Source organism: Callorhinus ursinus, unplaced genomic scaffold (assembly GCF_003265705.2).
Source record: "Callorhinus ursinus isolate GAN/ISIS: 27379988/994484 unplaced genomic scaffold, GSC_fseal_2.0 scaffold7, whole genome shotgun sequence".
Taxonomy (NCBI): domain Eukaryota; kingdom Metazoa; phylum Chordata; class Mammalia; order Carnivora; family Otariidae; genus Callorhinus; species Callorhinus ursinus.
In genome coordinates this window covers 61,792,911-61,806,704 of record NW_027397069.1, presented here as the reverse complement: position 1 = coordinate 61,806,704, position 13,794 = coordinate 61,792,911, and the positions used below count along the sequence as shown (strand labels likewise).

The window sequence follows — 13,794 nt, the reverse complement described above, 5'->3', positions numbered from 1 at the left end:
AATGCACTTCAATATCCCTATTTTACTTGTTTTATTTCAGCATCTTCATTAAAATGCTTAAAGCTCTGTGCATGTTATTAATGAAACCTAGTTGAATATTTGAATAAGAATCATGCACATTAAAATAAGCTGCCAGTATATATTTTCTTAATAAAAGCAAAATTACAGACTTCCAGGCAGAATGCTCAAAAAAATGCATTGATAAAATAGATGAGGGTATAGTATTTTATTCCAGAATGTTCTCCAAAATACATCAATAAAATAGATGAGGGTAGAGTATTTTTATTCCTGTATGTTCTTACCCTGAAAGTTTATAGCTAACAGTTGGGAATTATGTGCTCTACTATATGCATACGTATTTTTAGGAAAATATTCATATAAAATATTATTTAAATCACTTCCACACTGCACACAATGACTTCAGATAGGTGAAAGAGTAAAGGAGCAACAGCTGCTGGGTAAGTGTCGCTGCCAGGAAGCCACGTCCCAGCCTCCATTCCGCCCGATAGCGGCCATCTGCTGTGTGCAAAACAAGCAATCATGGCTACATTTCCCGTCAGGGGAATGCTTGTTTTATTTTTTTGCTTTTAATTTTAGAGGTGGAGAACTTGTAGATTTGGGAAACAAAGCTCTACAAGAAAAATTTGCATCCATAAACTTACTTCTTACATTACCTCTACAAAAACAAAATGACTCCATTTGCATGGCTTCAAGCAGAGAAGAGGAGAAGAGAGAGGCTCGAGATCGGGGCTCATTGGACCCTTAGGGCTAAGTATTCAGAGAACGCGTCATAAGCACGTTATTAGGTGCAGTGTTATGTTGTACGTGGGAGGAAATGGATTAGTGCCTGAAGCTGGGAGCAGGGGATAGAGGCAAAGAGTGAAGGAAGGAAAGAGAAGCCAGATACTACGAAATTCACGGGTGAAAGAAGGGATTTTCTCTGCAGACCATTACACTCACCTGATTTAGAACCCCCTGTACAAAATGTAATCAGATTATTTTATGGGAGATAATTCTGAGCTTAATTACTCTTTCCACAATACACCCTTGCCCGGTTCTGTAAACACCTTACAAATTATATCCTCCTTTTAGAACCAATACCTTTGGAATCAGAAAAGAAGAATTGGAGTAGCTTATCCTTTCATCCCAAGACCACCTCCAAATTGGGTTTTGCCTTTTAAATACCATAAACCTTTTTGCTTCTGAATATCTGATCATACATTTTTATCCATTATAGAGTTCTGTCCTTGTAAAGAAAGTTGCAAGTTAATCCTCTCGGGAAAATAAAATATTTTAAGCATATTATATGTAATGAAAGTGCAAGACAGCATTAAAATCGACAGAAAAATAGCAGATTTTTCACATTTAAATGAGAGTAAATAAAGTGATACATGGGAATAAGAAGAAAATGGAATTAGGATTGAGGCTTTCTTTACATGGATATGTGTTTATTATTTGAATTCTATAAAAATACCTGCTTCTATAAAATATCACACCATTGCTTTGGACAGTGGGGAAAAAAACTATGTATGGGCCTTAAGTATCAAATTATAGGACTTCCTAATGAAATACTACATGAAAATGTATAATTTTCAAAAAGTTTTTATTGGATGGGAGTGGCTCAGCCATGATGTTCGCTTATTATAGAAATGCTCTGAACAATATATTACTGCTCCTGATTCCCTCATAGTGAGGCTGACTGCCAAGCACTAGGGGCCCTGAGTTCAAGACTGTCTCTAGCATTCTCATTATGAGCACAGAATTGCTGAATACTGAGGTTCCACTAGAGAAACTTCCAGAGTCATTCTGTGATAGATATGTCCTCCCACCCCAGCTCCTCGCCTGCCTCTCTGACCCAAAAGCTCTTGATGTCCATTCTCAGAATCCACCCTAAGGGTGCCCATACCTGGAACACAGTTACCTTCCTTCCACCAGCCAGCAGAGGCCCAAGCACACACATACATTTGCTCTGACCCTGTGGACCTGTGTCAACTCAAGATTGCTTAGGAAGATGCTTTACCTCCTTAAGACTGCTAAGGAACTGCTTATTACATTGTAGCCATAGCAGATTAAATTATATCAAGGGACATGAGTTAACTGTCCCTCTCCCCACTCCCCACCCTTATCTCCTCTACCCCAGAAACCTATTACATTCTCAAAAACGTATAACTCTCCATTCTTACCATATTAGTAACTAAAACTGATATTCTGTGGGGAAAAAGAAAAACATACTGCACTATCATTTAAGAACCTGCAATAGATGGGAACCCACCTAAAATCTGTGAGCTATCTAATGCTGGCCAAGACATTAGATCTCCCTCTATTTCAATTGCTATCTCTATAAAGGAGGAATAATACATGACATGTTTGCCAACCTAAAAAGCGCTTAGCATCTCCTGTCACCCAGTAGAACTCTGTAGATAAGTGAAATGAAGTGCAGTATATTCACTATTTGGTAGCCATTTCTACCCCCTTACATATACATTTCCCCTATGAGGAGGCCTTACAGGAGGCACAACACCTTTTATGAAAACATCAATGTTGATACCTACCTAATTGGTTGGACACAAACTCTTAAAAAAGCAGTGTTCAAAATGTTAGCCCTCTTATCTAGCTTAATGAATTTCTTTTATTTGATAATGTTTGTCTTTGTGTTTTTTAAATACTAAGATCATTACATTTCACATAGATAAAGCCAAAGAAAGATTATAGTTATCTTACACTAAACTCCAACTAGCCTAAGGAAGATGAATTTTTTGATGCTTAAACACTGATTTAAACAATAAATATTTAATATATGAATATCGATATATGTCCCTTTTGAAAAAAAATACATATATATATATATATACATATATATATATCCCACAATCTGCCTATAACTTCGAGCTTTGAAGTTAGGGCTAAAATTTGAGAAATGGCTTAAGGTTATTGATTCATTCTTCCTTGACAGGTTGAAATCATGAAGCAGCACTAACCACAGCAATTATGGCATTAAAATGTCAAGAAATTAGAGGTCAGAATAACAGATAATTTTCTTCTCTATGTCAGATTTAAAATTGACATTCTTTGACAGCTTAGGATCTTTGCCTGAGAAAAATATGACAGCTTAACTTATTTTATACTTGTAAAGCAGTAACTGATAATAAACTTTATCATGACAGCCTCTGGGCAGAAACATGACAGAAGAGTTCTGGTACAAAGCTCTTCTTAATATGTAAACACTAGATCTGTTGGATACTAGATATTATTTAAATTGTCTTAAGTCTTGGCTTACATCATAATCTTCTAGACATGTTATTTCATAGATGAGCTCAACTGACTATTTGAACAGTAATTTTAAGCATGGCAATGAATATTCTTTCTTACCATTTTTACATATTAATAAAAATGATGTGATTTGCTTTATATTTTTACTTACCAAATGATGGCCAAGAAACTCCATCCTATGACCTGCTGAGGAAATAGAATATTCTAGTTAGTAATTATCTGGTCCCATGGTGTTCTAATTCCTTTTTACTCAAATGTAGTCCAGAGACCAATAGTAACACCATCACCGAGGAACTTGTGAGAACTTCAGATTCTCAGACCTTCCCAACCTACTAAATCAGAACATGCATTTAAAGAGATCCCTAGTGACTTGTCTGAGACATTGAAGTTTAAGAAGCACTGTGTACTAAAGGTGTATAAGAAGATCTGGAAAGCTTTTCTCCCCCTCCTACAAAAGGAGACAGAGTGGTGTGATGAACCTCGATGTACCTATCACCTAGTTTCAAATTTTAAACTCTAATTTTTTCTATATCCCCAGCCCCTTGACTATTTTCAAATACACCTGCCATATCCATCTAACCCCATCTAACTTCCTATCCACTGTCCCACTCCCCATCCCATGGGCATCTCAGGATATTCAGGGAGAAGGTTCAAGCAGGTTTATTTTGAAAAACAAAAACCTTTCCAGGCATTTCATATACATCTCCAGTTAAAAACCATTAAGCTAGGCCAACACTCTTATTAAATAATTTTTCCGAGGACACCCATTTATGTAGCATCAGAGTCAGGTTTAGGTAAGGTCTCCTGATTGTCAAGTCGGGGTTGCTTTAATCCCATTACTTTCTAGGAGTTCTAAAATAACAGTATTTACTAATACTAGTTTTAGAGATGATATTCTTCTTACTTCCAAAATGATTCTTAAAAATGAGGAACACTTAATGTGTATTGCCATTTCACTAATTTAACCTGTAAGGTTTTTCTATTTTGTTTGTGCTTTTGAATTTCTTAAAACTCTCAACTGAGTAAAACTTCCAGGAATTATAAGGGAAATTTTAAGATGGTTTTAAGAAATCTTTCTCAGTGAGGTGCCTGGGTGGCTCAGTCGGTTAAGTGTCCAACTCTTGATTTCAGCTCAGGTCATGATCTCAGCGTTGTGAGATCAAGCCCTGAGTAGGGCTCAGCACTGGGTGTGGAGCCTGCTTAAGATTCTCTTTTCCTCTGACCCTCCCCTCACTTGCGTGTGCTGTCTCTCTCTCTAAAACAAGAAAGAAAGAGGGGCCCCTGGGTGGCTCAGTCGTTAGGCATCTGCCTTCTGCTCAGGTCATGATCTCAGGGTCCTGGGATTGAGTCCTGTGTCGGGCTCCCTGCCAGGGAACTTGCTTCTCCCTCTCACACTCCCTTCTGCTTATGTTCCCTCTCTCACTGTCTCTCTCTCAGGTGAATGAATAAAATATTTTTTTAAAAATAAAAGAAAGAAAGAAATCTTTCTCAGCCATTTTGTTCATTGTTTATTTTAACTACATTCCAGAAAAACTTGTTTTGTCAGTCTGTAAGAGTTCCAGAGGCACTAGGGGATTATGGCGTAGTCAATAGTTGGTTAGTAGAGATTACAAATTAAATGTCACAATTTTTTTTTACTGTACTTTTATAATGAGTGAAAAATATTTCGTTCTAAAATTGTGTCTAAAATGGATCACTCTTTCAATCATGGATATAATTACTCAAGTCTGTCTGCCTTAGAGTATGATTATATGGTATCTAATAGGCAATAAAAAATAATAGAAAGGTGGAAACCAGATAATAAGTTTTATCACAGCCAGTCATTAATGTGAGACATTGAGTCACTTTACTTTTATGTACCTTGGTTTTCCCACCTGTAAAATGATGACAGAAATGATACATAACTCATAGGTCTGTTTTTGAGGATCGTATGAGAAAAGATATGGGATAATACTTTGTAAACCATAGAGCACTACACTGACTATTGGTTATTTTACCTAAAAGCATAATTAAATGAAATATCTTGGAAGAACTTTTGTTTTAATAATTCATTTCTCTATATCATCATATGTATAGTCGACACTGCCAAACTGAAAAATGATTTAAGTGATTTCTCTTTGATAGTAAGAGGTAGATACACAAGCCTATCGTAAAAGGCTATTTTGCTGGCAAACTATAAGAACATATGGGCCATGCAATATTTATTTACTTATACATATATACACATTCATCTGTGCTGGAAATATTAAAACATTAAATAATAAATTTTAACATTACCAGTTGTTATAAAAGTGTGACATTTTTAGTCTAATTTTTTGTTACCAATATTTCTTGGTCTTCTTAGATTTTATTTTCTGTGTTTATCTCTTTCTTTGATCTGACAGGGATAACAAAGCATTCCTTTGGATCTGCTATAGTGAGAATATGCCCAAAGGAAGTAGAATAGATTCCTTCAGTTTCACTTTATTTTCTTGCTGAACCATTCCTGCTACTACAGAAACCTGACATGATAAGGCTGTCAGGAACCAACAAGACAGACATGTCTTTAACCAAAACAGCCTACAATGTTGGCTTTCCTAGAAGATGAACTCATAAAATTTATAAGGAAAAAATTAACCCACTTTTCATCCTTATGATGTAAATGAAGGTATTTGTAGTGACGACATTGATGGCCGTCTGGTCATTGCTTATTCTTTCTGTGAATTTGTTATCCCTTGTCTTTTCCTTCCCCCATTTCTAACTCCTTTCTTGTGTCTGACAAGGGATAGCAACACCCCCCCTTGTGGATTGCTTGAGTGGGTTCTAGCACAATGTTGTCCATTTACAATGGCCATGATGCCTAATTGTCTTCACATGGGGGATATTCAGGGTTTTTCTCCTGGGCATTTATTCTGAGACGTGATTGCAACAAATGATCAACAAAATGGCTGATAAAGATTTCTTAAAACCATCTTAATTTTCCCCCTATAATTACTGGAAGTTTTACAGAGTTAAAAATTCAAAAGCCAAATTAAAATAGAAAGAAATAAAATAAAATAGGAAGAAAACCCCTACATTTTAAATTATGGGAGTGGAAATATTTGCACATTAGGTATTCTTTTAAGCTTAAAGAATCGTTTGGGGAACAAGAAGAATATTATGATCCCTAAGACTAACAAAAGTATAGATTCAAATGTGCCTGTTTGTGTGTTCCTCACCCAACAGCAATAAGGCTTGCAATTGCAAAGAATCAGTGAATAAAGTTTCTATATAGAAATTAGTATCAAGAAAATTAATGACACACATTTAATTTTGATTAGTGAATAAATCTTTAATTTAGGTTTATCTTTTCTCCTTGTAATTACTGCAGTCCTTAGCTAGTCCATGGTCATCAATCGTCCCCTAAGAAAGCATAAATAATGCAGCTAGTCAAAGTGGGATGTGTGTCATTTATGTGAGATGTGCTTTTTCTCGTCTTTGTGTTATTTTTATTGCATAGTGTTGAGAAGTGCTAATTACTGATTTTCAGAAATTAACAGCAAATGCTTTCACAAGCATCTAAAGTCATATTTTACACAAGGAAGAAGGGTGAAAATTGTAGCCTCCTGTTTGTAATAGAAATAGCTGGAAGGGATTTCCTTATCTTCTAGTAACATAGATTTCAGTTATATTACACAGTTGTTACCTTAGCATAAATTAACAATTATTCAAAACATATTGCGTGCTTCAATTTGTTGAAGTAGATATTACTCAATCTAAATACCTAAGCATTTCAGTTAGATGCTTAGAGCTCATTTTTAAAGGTTTTAAACATATTGATAATGAACCTACTTAAAGCCATTTGAAATCTCAATATAGTATATCTAAATTGTTGTTTCCCATTTATGTCAAAATCAAAGAAGAGCACTTTGTTCTGCCAAATACATGCAATACTATTTTGATTTTGATTTTAGCCTAATAAAAGTATATGATTTCATTTTGTGATGTTTATACCACCACCTGGTAAACCTTTGTCTTGATGTCATTCCACTTCCAGGCAAATCTTACCAACTTCTATTATTTTCATTATTATTTCCTTTCCATGATCAGACACTCCAAGTGAACTTATTTTGTATGGTGAGGAAAGGTCGTCACCGGTACTAACATTCCTCCTCCTCCACCACTGCCTTCCCCCAACTTCCATCTCCCAATTCAGCCAGCCTGAGTTTGCTTTATATACATTGATTCAACCAGGGAGAATTTGGCAGAAACGTTGTACTGATTCTTCTCACATTTCATTATGCATTTCTGGGTTGGGTACTTTACCTATGTACTATTTAATGATCAACCCAAAAGTGAGCAAAGAACAGAAAATCTGGAAGAGTCCTTAAGACGTCATCCGCTGGGGTGCCTGGGTGGCTCAGTCGGTTCAGCGTCTGACTCTTGCTTTCGGCTCAGGTCATGATCTCATGGGCATGAGATCGAGCCCCAGTAGGCTCCACGATGTGGAGTTGTGGCCTTAGAGAGAAGACTGCAATCCAGCCACTGCCAAACTGGGACCTGGCAAGGAAGGACCATAGGATAAATTTTACATCCCCTTCCTGTCTCCTGTCCTGAGCTCTCATTGGCCGAAAAGAGTGGGAAGCTAGAGGAGCAAGAGAGTGGTAGGGGTGCAGTCTCTGGAGGCCAGTCTCCTGGGGGCAAGAAAGATGATCCAGCTCACGTCTATGTTCCCCCTGAGTTAGTCACTGCTTTAGGCAAATTTATTTAAGGCATCCGGGCGAGAACAGCCACTACCTGATGCATTAAAATACACGTACTTTTCCTACCTGAGTTGACTTATGCTTATTTTTAAATATAAAAATTGAGTGAGCTTGCCACCAACGGCACTGACCTGATTTGAAGAAAAACTGTTCTGGACAGAGCATTTTTTTTTAATCCAAAGGACATGGTTCTTGCTTTTCACATTCACTGTTCACGTTAATTTGTTAAGTCAGATATGTAATATCATCATTATAACTCATCAGTCCAAGGAGGAAATAGGAATCAGCGAAAGGATAATTTTCCTCTTTATTTCTTTTAGGTTTATACTAAAAGAATAAAGCCAAGCACTGAGGCAGGTAAATGAACCATCAGAATCCTCTCCCTCAATACTGTCTAACATAGTCTGATAGTTACAGCAAATGTGGTTCTTTTTTTACTTGAGTTATTAAGTATTTGCTGAAGTATTCTAATAATTTTGCTAGTATAGACTTAGCCTTCATGCAGTTGATTGTTAAAAAAAAAGGAAACACGTTTGTTCTTCTATTGTGTAGTTTCTATGAAAAATTAGAAACAGTTGAATATAAAATAGCATTTTTAATTTTTTATATAGTTTAGTGTTTGTAAAGCAAGTAATAATAAAGTGCAGATATTATTTTCTTGATTTATTTTGCTCCTGTTTTTCTAGCATTAAAAAATAATGCTTTATATGATCTTGTTTTATAACAATAAACCAGAAACAAAAGCATATCAGTTAAAATACAGTCTGCTATTAAGTAATCTTTTCTTTTATCATTTCAGACTTCTCCAAATTCCATTTTTTTCCCCTATTTGGTATAGAACTGGTAGAATTGGAGGTAGCACAGAAAGATGATATAAATCACATATGTATTTTTAATTATATGTCAAACATGTATTTTCTGGTAAAAAAAATAATATCCACTTTAAAGCATTAAAATAAAATCTTGCTAAATATGAGCTATAAAATGAGATAACACAATCCTAAGGAAATTTTTGGAAAATCCTTTTCTGTGGTTCCCAAGGAATCACTTTTGCTATTTTTATCTTGAATTTTCTGAAAATTATCAATAATTAACTAGTAATTTCAACATAGTCTGATTTTAGCCTTGTGGGTAGCACAACCTGTCATACTTTATAAAATGCTGACTTTTCTGGAAAACAATTTAAAAGATGGCACAGACCGAGCAAAATGGATGAACTAGGTCATTTGACAGCTTTACCTTATTAGCTTCCTCACACTTTCTCATGGCACTTAGACCTTATGACATTTCATCAGAAAGACAATACTAAATTACGTTTATAAAAAAGACTAGAAGTTGTAAAGATTCTACAGGAGAAAAATGTATCTGAGTTAAATTTACTTGCATTGTGGAAAAGACAAGATTAACCAAAGTTTTTATCTCTTGGCTACCAGAGGGGGTGTACACTAGATAACTAGTAAACCCAAGGGGAGGGAGAAAACATATTTATTCACCTAAATAGTAATTTCTTTCTTTTAGAATATTTTGAATTTATCTGTAATTTAAACATCATTCTGAACTATCACTTATCCGTCACCATATGTAATTTTACCCTGGCTATGAAATCTTCATATTAGCAGGCATATGTATAATGCACATAAACCACAGCACGTTTACTTCCTCTTGTGAGGATTTAATCCCAGCTATGTATCTGTATTTATAGAGGAGGTAGAATTTTGGGGGGGAGGGAAGGCAAGAAGGAGATAAAAGCAATTAAGCAAGAGGTGCAGCAGGTCAAAGGAATAAGGTACGTGTCACAGCCACAGCTAACACATATGGCCCCTTTGTGCAAATTTAAAAAGAAGCCCTCATTAAAAGGATGAATAATAAAAGATGCTCCTTCCTTTGGCATTTGAGGCAGATTCTATCCCTCATTTGCCCCCCCAACTGGGCACCGTTGTGCAGGGCATAGATGACGCAGCTGTGCCCCTGGTCCTGACCTTTAAGTAACGTAAGACTAAGAGAGAGCTTGTTGAAAATAAGGGAGAAAAAAGGAGAGCTTGTGAAAATGTGGGTAATTTTGTAACTTGGTAGGTGGGTCGTGGAGGATTTTACAAAGCGGGCCTAACAAGAAAGTAGGGAGGAGAAAAACAGGAAACTGTCTCTAATAGGAACTTGCCCTAATGGGAGCTTTGTATTACATATAAGCAGGTAAAACTGAGTTATGTGTCCTATGTGTGTAGTGAAATCTGAAAGTCCTGTTCAGGTTTACTTATTTTGCACTGCTATTCATAACTTAGGTCACATTTTTCTTTACTTCTCTGCTTACCCCTGAAAAATTCCATATTTTAGAAGTCCCTCCAAAGTGTGAAAAAAAAAAGAAACTTTTTTTTCTAATCTTATGACCTACCTGTTTCTTGATGAGTCTTAGCTGGGGAGAAAAATAAATGCAAAAAAAAATTAATTAATTAAAAATAAATAAATACTAAGTACATGGTAACAGCTCAGTATTCAACCAAATAGTTTTTGTAAGAATAAGTAAGAATCCATATAACACTTAAAATGTAAAACTCTTAAGAAACTAACTTACTTATCATTCCTATCTGAACAATTCCTGGTAAGGAAATTACGTGGATTTCCTTATATGATTATTTTCTGAGATAAAGTTGAGTTTGATATGTAAGAGTTCCAGCAGATCCGCACCCTCAAAGATCACAGTCTGAATCATCACTTTATTTACAGCTTGATCACTGCATTCTGCAGTCACAGATACTTATACAAATAAATACACAAAATCAGTAGAGTCACTTTGGAGAACAACTTGGCCGTAAAACAAAATATTCCTACCCTCTAACTTGGCAACCCGATACCTAGGTTATGCACCCAACAAAAGTGACTGCTCACCTCCATCAAAAGAAATGTGCAAGAATTTTCTAAGCTACTTTATTCATGATAACCTGAAACTGTTAGCAGCCCAAATATCCAGGGACAGAATTGATCTCTTGTGGCAGACGGATGCAGTGGGACACTGTAATGGCCACAACAATAACAAAACATTGATACACAGAACAATAGGTATGAATCTCCCAGGCATTTTGATCAAAAAAAGGCAGGCATGAAAAGAGGTACTGTATGATTCTACTTATCAGAAGTTTGAGAAAAGAAAAAATAATCGATGGTAATTTTGTTGGTGCAATTTAGTTATCATCAAAATCGTGATTAACCTGGCAGAGGGTGAGGTGTGGGGAAAACTGCTGTGAAGAGGCAGGAGGGTGGTACCGTCCCACTCCCACGAAGACACCACCCAGCTCAAGATGTGGAAACTTCCAGTTCCGTGCCAAAGCCCTCTGTCTTGATCTGAGTGCTGGTTAAAAGGGAGAAAACACACACACAGTTAATTAAAGTGGATGCACATAAGCAGCTTTAGTCTAAGATGCCACATTCAGTGATTACAAAGGCCTAAGAAGGAATATTATTTAAGTATCAGCAGATCTGTATTTTTTATCTTATCCCGCTAAAGACCCATAAATACATGGTCTTTCCTATTTGTAAAACACCAAAGATTTTGTCAGTCAGATTTGTTTTGAAAAATCTTCTGTTTTAAGTCTATTACCTATGCTAGATTTATATGAAGTGTGCAAGACTTCTGTTGCTGTGTATTATATGTAAAATGTTAGTATCACTTACTGATTCTGAGATGCCTGTCATTGTCACTTCTCAGCACTCCATATCACAGTGTGTCTTGCAATCAGTGGTGGATCATAGTTGAATTGGCAACATTTTTTTACTTCTTAATAGTATATACATTAATGACACTTTTCACAATGGATAACAGCTGAGATTCGATGAAGTTAGATTGACAGAGTTATTTCCCAAGTTTTACTCTTCTCTCATAGACATTATAAAAGTCATGAGCTCACACATACAGTATCAGTTCATTCTTGCTTCAGTGGAAAGTGCAATGCAATAGGCTCCCCTTATCCACTGTTTGGCTTTCCACGGTTTCAGTGACCCGAGGTCAGCCATGTTCTGGAAGCAGTGATTCTGACCTAGCCTCAGAAGGTCAGCAGTAGCTTGATGTTAGGTCACGGTACCTACCTCATTACCTCACTTCATACTATTGGTTAGGCATTTTTTTCTAAAGATTTTATTTGAGAGAGAGCACAAGCAGGGGTGGGGGGTGCATGGGGCAGAGGGAGAGGGAGAAGCAGACTCCCTGCTGAGCAGGGAGCCCGATGCGGGGCTCCATCCCAAGACCCTGAGATCATGACCTGAGCCAAAGGCAGATGCTTAACCAACTGAGCCACCCAGGCGCCCCTCATCAAATAGGCATTTTACCATCTCACATTATCATCCTAAGGAGAAAGGTGAGCCCAGTACCATAAGGTATTTTGAAAGGGAGATCACATTCACATAACTTTTATTACAGTATATTATCATTGTTCTGTTTTATCAGTGGTCATTGCTGTTAATCTTTCACCATGCGTAATTTATTCATTAAACTTTATCATAGGTATGTATGTATAGGAAAAAACAGCGTACATAGGGTTCAGTACCATCCACAGTTTCAGGCATTCTTTGGGATCTTGGACCATATACCCCGAGGATGAACACGGGACTACTGTAGATCTATAAAGCGATAGCTTCCTTGTAATACAAATTAACGTTTTGGTAGTAGATTTTAAGAGGATTAACAAATGCTGAAGTCTGTAGGAGTCAGACAGGGAATAAACCAGTGAAGCGGGCCGGGAGACAGCGCATGCCTGGGTCTTGTGAGCCGTGGGCATTACAAAAGAGCCCCTGTGCCTTGGCACCAGCCAGGTGTTGCTGTGCAGGAATGCTGATGAACCACCTCTTCTGCGTTTTTTGAGAGACGCCAAAAAATCCAATTTATTTGAAATTTTCTGACCTATAAATGTTGGCTGAAATAGAAACCATACCTGTGAGCTGCTTCTTTTTTTTTAATTTTTTATTGTTATGTTAATCACCATACATTAATTACATCATTAGTTTTTGATGCAGTGTTCCATGATTCATTGTTTGTGCATAACACCCAGTGCTCCATGCAGAACATGCCCTCTTTAATACCCATCACCAGGCTAACCCATCCCCCCACCCCCCTCCACTCTAGAACCCTCAGTTTGTTTTTCAGAGTCCATCGTCTCTCATGGTTCATCTCCCCCTCTGACTTACTCCCCTTCATTCTTCCCCTCCTGCTATCTTCTTCTTTCTCTTTTTTCTTAACATATGTTGCATTATTTGTTTCAGAAGTACAGATCTGTGATTCAACAATCTTGCACAATTCACAGTGCTCACCATAGCACATACCCTCCCCAATGTCTATCACCCAGCCACCCCATCCCTCCCACCCCCCACCACTCCAGCAACACTCAGTTTCCTGAGATTAAGAATTCCTCATATCAGTGAGGTCATATGATACATGTCTTTCTCTGATTGACTTATTTCACTCAGCATAACACCCTCCAGTTCTATCCACATCGTTGTAAATGGCAAGATCTCATTCCTTTTTATGGCTGCATAATATTCCATTGTGTATATCTGTGAGCTGCTTCTATCTAGCCCAACCGCTGCTGGCTTGTGATATCTGGCTGAATGTGAGCGCCTATGCCATCCTGGCTAGAACGTTAAGCTCGAAACCTATCTGTTTTGCTTGATGAATATCATAAATATCTAAAATGGTACCCAGTACATAGTAGGTGCTCAGTAAGTGTATGTTTTATGAATAAATAAAGCTAGATTAAGTCTCTCTGACCCATGCAGAATAGTGTATAGAAAAATAGACATATGTTGAATTTTTTTAAAA

General features: G+C 36.9%; 1 protein-coding gene across 10 annotated transcripts in view; it reads left to right on the top strand.

Annotated features, from left to right (window-relative positions):
- NBEA (neurobeachin) overlaps nt 1-13,794 on the top strand; it is a 686,692-nt gene that overhangs the window by 644,323 nt on the left and 28,575 nt on the right. The window lies entirely within an intron of this gene.